General features: G+C 41.2%; 1 non-coding gene across 1 annotated transcript; it reads left to right on the top strand.

Moving 5' to 3' along the window:
* The first annotated feature begins 8080 nt into the window (after nt 1-8080).
* Nucleotides 8081-8268, top strand: LOC129032327 (U2 spliceosomal RNA). Its single transcript, XR_008501332.1, has one exon. It is a non-coding gene; the product is annotated as a U2 spliceosomal RNA (small nuclear RNA).
* The last annotated feature ends 6222 nt before the right edge of the window (nt 8269-14490 follow it).

Below are 14490 nucleotides of genomic sequence, written 5' to 3'. Positions count from 1 at the left end.
TAGCCTCCCAACTAGTTGGGACAACAGGTGTGTGCCACCATGGCTGGCTAATTTTTTTTTGTAGTGATGAGGTCTTGCTATGTTACCCAGCCTAGTGTTGAACTTCTGGGATCAAGTGATCCTCTCACCTTGGCCTCCCAAAATGTTGGGATTACAGGCATGAGCCACCATGCCCAGCCTGTTGTGAGAATGAAATAAAATATTATAAACTATAAAACACGGTCCAGGCATGGTGGCTCAAGCCTGTAATCCCAGCACTTTTGGAGGCCAAGGTGGGCAGATCACCTGAGGTCAGGAGTTCGAGACCAGCTGGCCAATATAATGAAACCTCATCTCTACGAACAATACAAAAATTAACCGGGCATGGTGGTGTGCACCTGTAATCCCAGCTACTCAGGAGGCTGAGGCAGGAGAATTGCTTGAACCCAGGAGGCGGAGGTTGCAGTGAGCCGAGATCGTGCCATTGCACTGCAGCCTGGGCGACAGAGTGAGACTGTCTCAAAAAAAAAAAAAATTATAAAACACTGCATAATGTATGTGAAACAAGTAGTAAAGTTCCTGGAATATAATAGGTGCTCCATCAACAGTAGTGTAACAAGATGCTGCTAGGTGTCCAGTACCAAAATGAGCTATTAGCCAGGTGCAGTGGTATATACCTGTAGTCCTACCTACTGGGAGTCAGAGGTGGAAGGGTTGCTTGGTCCCAGGAATTTAAGTCCAGCCTGGGTAACATAGCAAGATCCTATCTCTGGAAAAAAAAAGAAAAAGAAAAAAAAAAAAGCATCTCAAAACAGTAGACTTTAGTGCAGTCATCCTTGGAGATATTACAGATTTGGTTCCAGACTACTGCAATACAGTAAATATCACAATAAAGCAAGTCACACAAATTTTTTGGTTTTCCAATGCACATAAAAGTTATGTTTACACTATACTATAGTTTAAGTGTGCAATAGCATTATGTCTAAAAGAATCAATACCAGCCGGGCACGGTGGCTCACGCCTGTAATCCCAGCACTTTGGGAGGCAAAGGTGGGTGGATCACGAGGTCAGGAGATTGAGACCATCCTGGCTAACATGGTGAAACCCCGTCTCTACTAAAATACAAAAAAATTAGCTGGCGGCACAGTGGTGGGAGCCTGTAGTCCCAGCTACTCGGGATGCTGAGGCAGGAGAATGGTGTGAACCTGGGAGTCGGAGTTTGCAGTGAGCCGAGATCGCGCCACTGCACTCCAGCCTGGGCGATAGAGTGAGCCTCCATCTCAAAAAAAAAAAAAAAAAAAAAAAAAAAAAAGGAATCAATACCATACCATTATTTAAAAATACCATAATTTAAAAATACTTTATTGCTAAAAACCATAAACCATCATGAGACTTTAGTGACTTGTAATCTTTTTGCTGATGGAGGGTTTTGCCACGATAGTGATGCCTGTTGACTGATTAAAATGGTGGTTGCTGAAGGTTGAAGTGACTGTGAAAAAAAAAAAAATTTTTTTTGAGACAGGGTCTTACTGCACACCACTGAAGTGCAGGGGTGTGATCTCAGCTCACCGCAGCCTTGACCTCCTGGGCTCAAGTGATTCTCCCACCTCAGCCTCCCAGGTAGCTGGAACTACAGGCACATGGCACCATGCCTGGCTAATTTCTTGCACTTTTTGTAGAGAGGGGGTTTCACTATGTTGCCTAGGCTGGGCTGTGGAAATTTTAAAAAATAAGACAACAATGGGCTTGGCATAGTGTCTCACGTCTGTAATTCCAGCACTTTGGGAAGTCGAGCCCAGAGGACTGCTTGAGCCCATGAGTTCAAGACTAGCCTGGGCAACATAGTGAGACTCTGTCTCAAGGAAAAAAAGACAACAATGATGTTTGTTGTACTGATGGAGTCTTTCCTTCATGACAGATTTCTCTATAGCATGTGATGCTGTTTGATAGCATTTTACCATAGAAGACCTTTCAAAATTGGGGTCAATCTGCTCATACCAGGCTGCTGCTTTACTGGGTTTATATAATATTCTAGATTCTTTGCTGTCATTTCAACAATGTTCATAGCATCTTCATCAAGAGTAGATTCTATCTCAGGAAACCACTTTAAGAAGCAACTCTTAATCTGTTCATGTTTTATCATGAGATTGCAGCAATTCAGTCACATCTTCAGGCTCTACTTCTAATTCTAGTTCTTGCTATTTCCATCACATCTGCAGTTACTTACTTCTGTGAATCTTGAACCCCTTAAAGTGATCCATGAGGGTTGGAATCAACTTCTTCCAAATTCCTGTTAATGGTGATATTTTGACCTCCTCCCATGAACCACAAATGTTCTTAACGGGGAATCCTTTCCAGAAGGTTTCCAATTTTTTCCCCCAGATATATCAGAGGAATCACTATCTATGGCAGCTATAGCCTCACAAAATATATTTCCTAAATGATAAAACATGAAAGGTAAAGTGACTCTTTGATCCATGGAATACAGAATGGATGTTGTGTTAGTGCACATGTAAACAATATTAATCTCCTTGTACATTTCCCTTAGAGCTCTTGGGTGACAAGCTGAATTGTCAATAAGCAGTAATATTTTGAAAGAAATCCTTTCTTGTAAGCAGTAGGTCTCAATACAAGGCTTAAAACATTTGTGACACCCCACCGGATACAGTGGCTCACACGTAATCCCAGCACTTTGGGAGGCCAAGGCAGGTGGATCACCTGAGGTCAGGAGTTTGAGACCAGCCTGGTCGATATGGTGAAATCCTGCCTCTACTAAAAATAGCAAAATTAGCTGGGCCTGGTGGCACATGCCTGTAATTCCAGCTACTTGGGACGCTGAGGCAGGAGAATCACTTGAACCTGGGAGGCAGAGGTTGCAGTGAGCCGAGATCGTGCCATTGCACTCCAGTCTGGGTGACAAGAGCAAAACTGTGTCTAAAAAAAAAAAAAAAAAAAATGTGGTAATCATGCTATAAATAGATGTGCTGTCACCAAGGCTTTGTATTTCCATTTATAGAGCACAGGCAGAATATGTGAAGCATAATTCTTAAGGGCCCTAGGATTTTCAGAATGGTAAACAAGCATTTGCTTTGACTTAAAGTCACCAGCTGCATTGGCCCCCCCAAAAGAGGTCAGCATGTCCTTTGAAGCTTTGAACCCAAGCATTGACTTCTTTTCTCTAGCTATGAAAGATCTAGAGGGCACCTTCTTCCAATATAAGCCTGTTTCATCTACACTGAGAATGTGTTACTTAGTGTAGGCACCCTCATCGATGATCTTGCTAGATCTTCTGGATAACTTGCTGCAGCTTCTATATCAGCACTTGCTGTTTCATGTTGCATTTTAATATTATGGAGATGGCTTTCTTTAAACCTTATGAGCCAACTTCTGCTAGCTTCAAATTTTTCTTCTGCAGCTTTTTCACCATTCTCAGCCTTCATAAAATTGAAGTGAGTTAGGGCCTTGCTCCGGATTAGGCTTTGACTCAAGAGAATATTGTGACTGGTTTGATCTGTCCGGATCACTAAAACTAGCTCCATCTCAGCAATGTTTGTTTTGCTTTCTTATCATCCATGTGCTTAATGAAGTAGCACTTTTCATTTCCTTCAAGAACTTTTCCTTTCTATACATAACTTGGCTAACTGTTTGGCACAAGAGGTCTAGTTTTTGGCCTATCTTGGCTTTTTTTTTTTTTTCTTGAGATGCAATCTCGCTCTTTCACCAGGCTGGAGTGCAGTGGTGCAATCTTGGTTCACTGCAACTTCCGCCTCCCGGGTTCAAGCGATTCTCCTGCCTCAGCCTCCCGAGTAGCTGGGACTACAGGTATGTGCTACCAAGCCCAGCTAATTTTTGTATTTTTAGTAGAGACAGGGTTTCACCATGTTGGCCAGGATGGTCTCGATCTCTTGACCTCGTGATCTGCCCACCTCAGCCTCCCAAAGTGCTGGGATTCTGTCTTGGCTTTTGACATGCCTTCCACACTAAGCTTAATTGTCTCTAGCTTTTAATTTAAGGTGAGAGACGTGTGACTCTTTCTTTCACTTGAACACTTAGAGGTCAGTGTAGAGTTATTAATTGGCCTAATTTCAATATTTTTGTGTCTCAGAGAATGGGGAGGCCCAACAAGAGGGAGAAAGATAGGAGATTGATTGTTGAAGAAGTCAGAACACACACATTTTATGGATTAAGTTAATCATCCTCTATGGATGCGGTTTATGGTGCACCAAAACAATTACATGGTAACATCAAAGATCGCTGATCACAGATCACCAAAACAGATATAATAATAATGAAAAAGTGTGAAATATTGTGAGAATTACCAAAATGTAACACATAGACATGAGTGAGCACATGCTGTTGGAAAAATGGCGCCAGTAGGATTGCTTGATGCCAGGGTTGCTGCAAATCTTCAATTTGTAAAAAACGCAGTATGTGTGAAGTCCAGTAAAGTGAAATGTGGTAAAATGAGGTATGCCTGTATTGCTTATTTGGAGACTTTATAAAAATGGAAGCGTATAGTATAAATATACAGTTGGCCTTCCGTATCTGCTGGTTCTGCATCCACTAATACAGCCAACCATAGATCAAAAACATATTTAAAAACCCAATATGACAATAATAATACAAATTAAAAAATATGGTATAGCATAGCATTTACATTGTATTAGGTATTATAAGTAATGTAGAGAGACTTTAAATTATACAGGAGGATGTGTGTAGGTTATATGCAAACACTACACCAGTTTATAGAACAGGCTTGAGCATCTGCGGATTTTCGTATCTGCGAGGGCCTGAAACCAATCTCCCATGGATACTGAGGGATGACTCCACACCAGTTTACCTGTCTATGCCACTGGTGATGGATATTTGGTTTGTTGCCAGTCTGGGGATATTATTAGCAAGCTGCTATGAACATTCTTGTACATGACTCCTGGCATGAGTGTATACACATTTCTTTAGGGTAAATATATGGCTAGGAGTAGAAATATTGGGTGATAAAGCTGGGCATGATGACATGTGCCTGTATTCCCAGCTCTTCAGGAAGCTTGCTGGAGCCAGGAGTTTGACAGCAGCCTGGGCACCATAGGAGACCCATCTCAAAAGAAGAAAAAAAACTGGAAACGTTGGGTGACAGAGTACGTAAATCCTCACCTTGACTACAGAATATTTTCCAAGTGGGTTCTCCATGTACATCCTCACCAGCAATTTAGAAGAGTCCTCCCTGTTCCACATCCAAAAAAGGATTCTTCATTTTGAGATAATATCCTTCTGCATGAAAAATACTTTTATAAAAAATAAAAAATAATGACGGTTAACAGATTGCTCTTTTTACATGCCAAAATAAAGATCTACTAGTTCCATTTAGGAACTTCTAAGCTTTTCCCCTGAAATTCTATTGGATCATGACATCTCAAATGCTGTAAACCATTGTTGCACAGAACACATACAATGTAGATTGTCCTTTTTTTTTTTCTTGAGACAGAGTCTCACTCTTGTTGCCCATGCTGGAGTGCAGTGGTGCCATCTCGGCTCACTGCAACCTCCACCTCCTGGCTTCAAGCAATTTTCCTGCCTCAGCCTCCTGAGTAGCTGGGATTATAGGCACGTGCCACCACAGCTGGCTAATTTTTGTATTTTTAGTAGAGATGGGGTTTCATGTTGGTCAGGCTGGTCTCGAACTCCTGATCTCATGAACCACCCACCTCGGCCTCCCAAAGTGCTGGGATTATAGGCATGAGCCACTGTGCCTGGCTCTTTTTGTTTTTTAACATCAAAAACCACTTAATGTATATAGTAGTCAGCCTCCAAGATGGTCCCCAGTGCACCTCCTTTCTTGGTATTCATGCCTTTGTGCAGACTATTCCCACATATTAGGTAAGGGCTGGTTTTGCAAACAATAGAAGTGTCAGTGAATGAGTTCCCAAAACTAGGTCATAAAAGACATTGCTGCTTCAACATTGGTCTTTTGGATCAATCACTCTGTGGGGAGTCAGCCACCATGTGAGGATGCTCAAGCAGCGAGATGAGTAGGCCCATATGGAAGAGAACCAATTTACCAACACCAACTTGTGAATGAAGTGAATGAGCCCCTTGAACACAGAGCCTTCAGCCTCAGTCAAGCCTCCAGATGATTTCAGTCCCCCAGTCCTTGAGTTTTCCAGCTAAGATCACAGAAATCATAAAGCAGAAACAAGCCATGCCCTTCTGCCCTGTCTGAATTCCTGATTCACAGAAACCATGAGATAATATATGATTATTTTTGACTTGAGCCACCAAGTTTGGGGATAATTTGTTACACAGCAAGATATAACTGATACAACTCACATGACCATCTAGGAAGGTCAAAAATTGGCCCAGAATTTGGATTTTTGAACGACTTCATGCAGCAATATAAAGATCTAGTACTTCTATTTAGGCCTTAATTTTTTTTCTGAGTCCAATTATGCCTCTAGATTTAATTACAAGTTTAGAAGAACTAGAAGTGACATGGAGACATGTTAAACAAACATACTGCAGAGAATATAGGAAATTCTAAAGCACAAATTACTCATTTTCTTCAATCAATAAATTGAAAAAACAAGATGAGGAGGGGAACCTGTAAATTAAAAGAGACGTAAGAATAGGTTGTATTCTTCCCAATAACAGACGCTGTCTCCTATAGGGAACATTTCACTTCCCGTCTCTCTGCTGACATCAGCTTTGACCATGTGGTTTGCTTTGACCAGTGAAATGTGAGCAAATGTGATGGTTGATTGCTACTTCTGAGCAGAAACTTTAAAAGACATTGTGTGTTTCAGCCATTCCTCATTTCCATCTGCCAGGAACTGGGCATATCCCAAACACAGACTGTTTCTTTAGCTTGTAGCCAGGAGTGAAGAGGATGCAGGGCTGACTCACAGTGGAAACTCACGTGAGCAGGAAATAAATCTGGGTTGTTGTAAGCCACTCCAATTTTGAAGTTGTCCGCTAAACATAACAGCATAACATAATGTACTCTGACTCATATAAGTAATGTTTCAAATACAATATGTAAACCTTGTTAGGATCTTGACTTATGGGACAATTGAAGAAATTTGAGTATGTACTAGATATTTTTGATGATAATTAAGAAATTGCTATTAATTTTTTAGGTGTGTGAATGGTATTGCAGTTAGGTTGAAAAGAACAAAAAGTGGCCGCTCATGCCTGCAATCCCAATACTTTGGGAGGCTGAGGCAGGAGGATTGTTTGAGTCCAGGAGTTCAAGTACAGCCTGGACAACATAGTGAGACCCCATCTCTATTTAAAAAATAGAGAACAAAAAGAATTCCTACATTTTGGATACATGTTTCAGAGGAAAGGGAGAGTAGGTGAGGGAATGTTTGAAACAAGGTTGGCCATGAGTGGACAACTGTTGAGCCGTGTGGTAGATACATGTCAGTTTATCATACTATTCTCCCTACTTTTGTGGATGTTCAGAAATTTCCATAATAAAAACTTTTTTTTTTTTTAGACAGAGTCTTGCTCTGTCGCCTAGGCTTGAGTACAGTGGCGCTATCTCGGCTCACTGCAACCTCTGCCTCCCGAGTTCAAGTGATTCTCCTGCCTCAGCCTCCTGAGTAGCTGGGATTACAGGCATCTGCCACCACGCCCGACTAATTTTTGTATTTTTAGTAGAGATGGGGTTTCGCCATGTTGGCCAGGCTGGTCTTGAACTCCTGACCTCAAATGATCCACCCACCTTGGCCTCCCAAAGTGCTGGGATTACAGGTGTGAGCCACCGTGTGCAGCCCATAATAAAAAGTTTAAAAGAAAGGGTTTGTTGACATGATTCCCAGAGTTGTCCCTTGACTCCCAAAGGGGTTCAGAAAATATGGGAGCTGGAAGGATTGAGCTGACTACTTAGGTTTATGAGTGTGAGTACACAAAAGAGATGTTTGGGTCAGGCCTCAGGAATAAGATACTGAGACTGATTATTTTCAGTGAGAAAGATGTTTCCTTGGGAGCATTACATCAGGTCAGAGCAGTATCAGGAAAAGTTTGAGAGCACTGGAGAGCTGTAGGGAGCTGAGGTGTCAGCCTCCACCTCAACTGAGAAATAGGAGAGGTGTGGCGTAAGTAGACGCAGTCTCTGCCTATTGGCTAAAAACAAATGTAGTATCTGTTCCTATCAGTTAAAGCATCGAATGTGGTCTCTATGTTTAGGGAATTAAATTAATATTTGGAATTGGGAGACGGTTTGGGAGCTTGCTCTATCCTCTCCATGCCTCAGCATGTAATTGCAATGCTTTCAGGAGTGGTGCATTCCTTTTGAGTTAATGACAGATTGTTTTCTTTTGTTCCCCCTAGTGTTCTACAAAGTGCTCTAATTCACTGTTAATGAGGCTCCAGACTGCATTTCCACCATTTGTGCTGCAAAAAATAGAGTTTCCCATAAGTGAAGTTGACAAAGCAGTGGGCTTGAGCTATCTTGCCAGTACCACATCCAAGAGAGTGTTGGACAAGAAGATCACTTGAGTGAGGGGCAGCCTGGGGTGAGGGGGAGAACAGGCTGAGCTAGAAATCCCAGGTCAAGGGACTGTGTGCCAGGACATGTGTCCCCAGGGAGCAACAACATGGGCAGCTACAGAGGGGGAAGAAGTTCTCTTGGAGTTACAGAGGCAGCAGCAACCTCGATGAGAGCACCCAGTGCCCACCCCCTCCACCCCTTATCTAGAGGAGTCAAGTAAAATGACCGTGACTCTCATTCTGTCTTCCAAACCTAGGGAGGTCCTCTCTGAGAAAGGAGGAGAAGATGGGTATGCAAGAGCAGATATAGCTCCCATCCTTGCCCTTGCTGGACTGGCAGGTACTGGGACAGTGGGGCAGGAGAACAGAGAACCTGGAATTCCCTGCTTTTGACATTTTGCTTTTGTGATTGAATTTTCAAAATGAATGAGATGCCATGTGCGGTGGCTCACGCCTGTAATCCTAGCACTTTGGGAGGCCAAGGTGGGTGGAAGACCTCAGCTCAGGGGTTTGAGACCAGCCTGGGCAACATGGTGAAACCCTGTCACTATTAAAATACAAAAAATTAGCTAGGTGTTGTGGTGCATGCCTGTAATCCCAGCTACTTGGGAGGCTGAGGCATGAGAATTGCTTGAACAGGGAGGCAGAGGTTGCAGTGAGTCGAGATAGTGCCACTGCACACCAGCCTGGGGGACAGAGTAAGACTGTCTCAAAAAAAAAATAATAATAATAATGAAACAGAGCATATAGAAATGGGACTGGGAAGTTATGGAATTGAATGGAGACATCATTAAGACATTAAGGAAGCCTAATGCCCAGAGTAAAGCAGGGATTCCACAAGAAGCTGAGAGCAGTCAAATAGTTTCATGCTTACACCCCAATGAGTTGTTGCTCCTCAATTATTATAGGGTTTCTTCACTTCCCCAACAATACAACAAAAAACAAAAACAAAACCTTTGGTTAAGATCCACTTCAAACTAGACAAAGCCTTTCTTTGGCAATTGCCCTCTGAATCTTTCTTCCCTTCTGCCTTCTCTCCCTCATCCTGCAATAAATCCATGCCCTCCTGCTACCCTCCTTGCAATTAACAAGAGCCAAACTTATGTACCATCAAGGACACTAAAAATAAGTATCTATATTTTCTTCTAATATTTTGCCTACTGCGCCCTACTTTCAGTTAAATTTCAAAAGCAAACGAGTGAGATGTGTCCTAAATAAACATGCCTATGAACTCTGCTATAGTGTTGGCTGCATAGTTTTTGTACCATAACCAAATACTTGTTTTCTATAGAGAGCAAAAATTTAAAAGATTTCCTGTGTTGATATGTTGATATTGAAATTATAAAATTCCACTTGCTTCATCAAAAATCTGTTTCTTTGAGGACTGTTTCCCACTGATAATTCTGGTATTAAAGAGCTCTAGTTAGTGCTACCTCTGATGTGCCCAAGTCACATGTAGAATCACTTCCAATCTGCCCACACATCTGAAAACACATTTTTCAGCAATTATAATATCAAGAGCTGTGAAGCTTCCTTGCAAACAGAGCATTGTATCAGCCCATGTTATTTTAATCATTCATTTTTAATGAGGCACCTATGAATATCTTTAAAAATCAGAGTCAAAGGCAGGCTGTCACCTAAAAAAGAAGTCAAGTTGTGGTTTGAGGGTTTTACCAACATTAGACAATTATTGTAATAATTTAAATACTTCAGCTTAAACAGCAAGATATATGTTTGTGCTTTCAAAGTGAGTTCTAATATTCACCCTAGCAGTTGCTAATTAACATTTGAAGTAGTCTAATGGGGAATAACACTCCAGGGGGTGGTTTGTTAGCATTTAAGGGCCCTAATCAGCACCTTAGACTTGGAATCTATAGCTACTACAGCTCCTTCAACTATTCCTTTCTGAATCTACACTAGTAAATTTATTGTTTAGCATAAGAGATTTTAGAAATAAATTCTTAGGCTGGGCGTGGTGGCTCATGCCTGTAATCCCAGCACTTTGGGAGGCCGAGGCAGGAGGATCACTTGAGGCCAGGTGTTTGAGACCAGCCTGGGCAACGTAGTAGAACCCCATCTCTACAAAAAATAGAAAAAGTTAGTCCAGTGTGGTAGAGTGTCCCTGTGGTCCCAGCTACTCAGTTTTGGGTGAGCCCAGAATGGTACTCCAGGCTTAGGTGTTTGTTTAGTATTGTGCCTGCCACTGAAGGCAGTGCCCAGTCGTTTGATCCACTGGATTCTGCTCTGGGGCATTGTGGCGTCTAGTTCAAGTGAATACTTCATGGAAGACTATGGCCAGAGAGTCTGGAGCTCACCGAGCTTATGAGGCTGATTTGCCTGACTCAGGCTTGTTTGCTGATAGGCCCAAGACTCACTTTCATGGACCTCATCACCCAGTGACCCTGTGCAGGGGCAGAAGATCCAAGCTCCCATGACTCAAAGGGGTGAAGGCCCCAGCAAGGCCCTAACAACAGTGTACCACCAAATTAATTTGAACAAGTTAACAACATTTAACTATCCACAAGTAGTTACCATGAGATGTATTTAATAATAATTTTTAAAAGAGGGCCAAATAGGAAAAAAAAAAATCTACATATGATGGTCAAAATTCAAGGAAGATTTATAGAAAAACATGTGGCTTTGTCTATATAATAATAATAATAGAATTATATGGAGCTTACTATGTGCCAGTAACTATTCTAAGCCATACCTTAGTAGAGACATACTATTATCTTAGTATTATTATTATTTTGGAGACGGAGTTTTCCGTGTTGCCCAGGCTGGCCTCAAACTCCAGGGCTCAAGTGATCCTTCTGTCTCAGCTTCTTGTATTCAGAAACCAAGGGACTACAGGTGTGCACCACCGTGCCCAGCTCATCATATTATTATTCCCATCTTACTGATGAGGAAACTGAGGCACAAAATGTGACTTGTCCTAGGTTCTACAGGCAGTCTGACTCTGGAATCCAGGCTTGTACCCACTTTAGATACCGTAGTTTCCTTTCTGAAGAATAACAGTTGGTATGTGACTAGAAGCCACAATAGGAATTTATAGGGTTAAAGAAAACTGGACTTGCTATAAAAGCCCAGGGGAAAACTAAGGAATTCTGAGGTTTTCCTTGACTTCAGAAAAGGCTCTTACCAACAAGAGATTTTTTTTCTGTCAAGCATCATTTCAGCAGTAGATTTCTGTGATGAATTAAAAATAAAGATCTGTCACTTGGTTGATGATGTGTATAACAGTTTTCCTAGACGCAACAAAACTGTGGAATTTTAGAAGGCTTTGAAGAGAAAGGCAGGCAACTTGCCTCTCTCTTTTCCGTATTTGACTTCCTTTCTTTTTACATTTCCCTATAATGTCTTATACCAGAACAACCATTCACACATGAAGTTACTGATCTAAGTCACAGCAAAACATTCATGTTTTTCTATGTTCCTTTCAGCCTCTCAGTGAGGGCAAAAGTTGGGATAATCTGATTACTAGCATGGTTATTTGGTGGACTCTTCACTGGCAGTTGTAAACCTGATCTTGCATCTTTCCTTTGCAAGTTCCTCTCTGGCCATTGCTCTTAGAGGGGACATAAACCACCAGCCACAACCATCATTCTGTGGATTTTTTTTAAACCCATTTACTCACCTTAATTCCTGCAACAGAATTTTATCCACATATTAAATAAGCGAGTGTTTGGAGGTCCACTCAGGGCCCCTTCCCATTTTCCTGTCACTAAGGCAACGTGGTACTCATCAGCAGCAGCCCTGTCTCCTCAACTAGCTCCGTGTACACTCAGGATCCTGGTGAATGACTCATTCAACCACATTACACAGAGCTATAGAAAATTGACCCTGAGCATAGCAGACTAACAATGGTTTTGGGGGCTGTCAGATTCCAAAACTTTTAGAGGTTCTAAGATATTTAGGGTTCTTGTAACTGTTACTTAGAAAGTTGTCAAGCATTTTTTTAAAAAATCCCCAGTGTTTGCACATACCAGATTGTTTTTATGTAAAAGTATAATAGTTAAATAATGTATTCATCAAATTTGAATTGAGTATTAGGAATTAATCCCAATGCAAGAAATTTAAGAGGAAAAAGATATAGACCCTGCCGATCTGTTGGGCTGTTTTGGTTGCAGGTGGTAGTAACTCAACTTAAAATAGCTTAAAAAAAAAAAAGAAAATGTATTGACTCATGTAACTGAAAAGTCTGGGTGTAAATTTCAGGCATGACTGGATCAAGAGGACTCAAATGATCTCATTAGGACTTCTTTTTCTGTTTTCATCTCTGCTCATCTTTGCCTCTGTTTGTATGCTGGCCTCATTTTCTCTTACCAAAGATAGCTTCCTCCACTATAACCTGAATGAATGGCTATAAGAAGCTCCAGCTTAGATCATTTTTGGAGGTCAAAGAAGTACAGGAATAGAGATCATCTCTCAATAAGAATCCACTTATCAAAAATCAAGAAAGATATTGATGGGCTCTACTTGATCACATGCCCATCTGGCTGACCAATCTGGTTAGGGAAATGAAGTCCTCAGATTGGCCACACTTTGATTACCTGCTTCTCCTTCGGATGAGGAGGGTTTACTAGCAGTTGTACAACATGAAATACGTTTTCCACACAGGGATAGGAGCAAACGATGGACAAAAAGAACAGATATTTGCTGTGGTAGTCAGCCTCCAAGATGGCCCCAAATGATCTCCACCTCTTCATACAGTCATGTGTCACTTAACAACGGGGAAACATTCTGATAAATGTGTCCATAGATGATTTTCTCATTGTGTGAATGTCATAGAATATACTTACACAAAGCTAGATGGTATAGCTCACTACACACCAAGGCTATATGGTATAACCTATCGCTCCTAGGCTACAAATCTGTACAGCATGTTACTGTATTGTAGGCAATTGTAACATAATGGTGAATGTTTATGTATCTAAACATATCAAAACATAGAAAAGGTAAAGTAAAACTACAGTATTTTGATCTTATGGGATTACCATCTTATTTGTGGCCTGTTGCTAACAGAAATATATATATATTTTTAATTATTATTATACTTTAAGTTTTAGGGTACATGTGCACAATGTGCAGGTTAGTTACATATGTATACATGTGCCATGCTGGTGTGCTGCACCCATTAACTCGCCATTTAGCATTAGGTATATCTCCTAATGCTATCCCTCCCCCCCTCCCCCCACCCCACAACAGTCCCCGGAGTGTGATGTTTGCCTTCCTGTGTCCATGTGTTCTCATTGTTCAATTCCCATCTATGAGTGAGAACATGCGGTGTTTGGTTTTTTGTCCTTGTGATAGTTTACTGAGAATGATGATTTCCAATTTCATCCATGTCCCTACAAAGGACATGAACTCATCATTTTTTATGGCTACATAGTATTCCATGGTGTATATGTGCCACATTTTCTTAATCCAGTCTATCATTGTTGGACATTTGGGTTGGTTCCAAGTCTTTGCTATTGTGAATAGTGCCGCAATAAACATACGCGTGCATGTGTCTTTATAGCAGCATGATTTATAGTCCTTTGGGTATACACCCAGTAATGGGATGGCTGGGTCAAATGGTATTTCTAGTTCTAGATCCCTGAGGAATCGCCACACTGACTTCCACAATGGTTGAACTAGTTTACAGTCCCACCAACAGTGTAAAAGTGTTCCTATTTCTCCACATCCTCTCCAGCACCTGTTGTTTCCTGACTTTTTAATGATTGCCATTCTAACTGGTGTGAGATGGTATCTCATAGCAAGACTAATAAAGAAAAAAAGAGAGAAGAATCAAATAGATGCAATAAAAAATGATAAAGGGGATATCACCAATGATCCCACAGAAATACAAACTACCATCAGAGAATACTACAAACTACCATCAGAGAATACTACAAACAACTCTACACAAATAAACTAGAAAATCTAGAAGAAAGGGATAAATTCCTCGACACATACACTCTCCCAAGACTAAACCAGGAAGAAGTTGAATCTCTGAATAGACCAATAACAGGATCTGAAATT

The sequence above is a fragment of the Pongo pygmaeus genome, chromosome 11 (assembly GCF_028885625.2).
Source record: "Pongo pygmaeus isolate AG05252 chromosome 11, NHGRI_mPonPyg2-v2.0_pri, whole genome shotgun sequence".
Lineage (NCBI taxonomy): Eukaryota > Metazoa > Chordata > Mammalia > Primates > Hominidae > Pongo > Pongo pygmaeus.
Note: the sequence above shows the minus strand (reverse complement) of the source record. Positions and strands in the feature narration are given on the sequence as shown.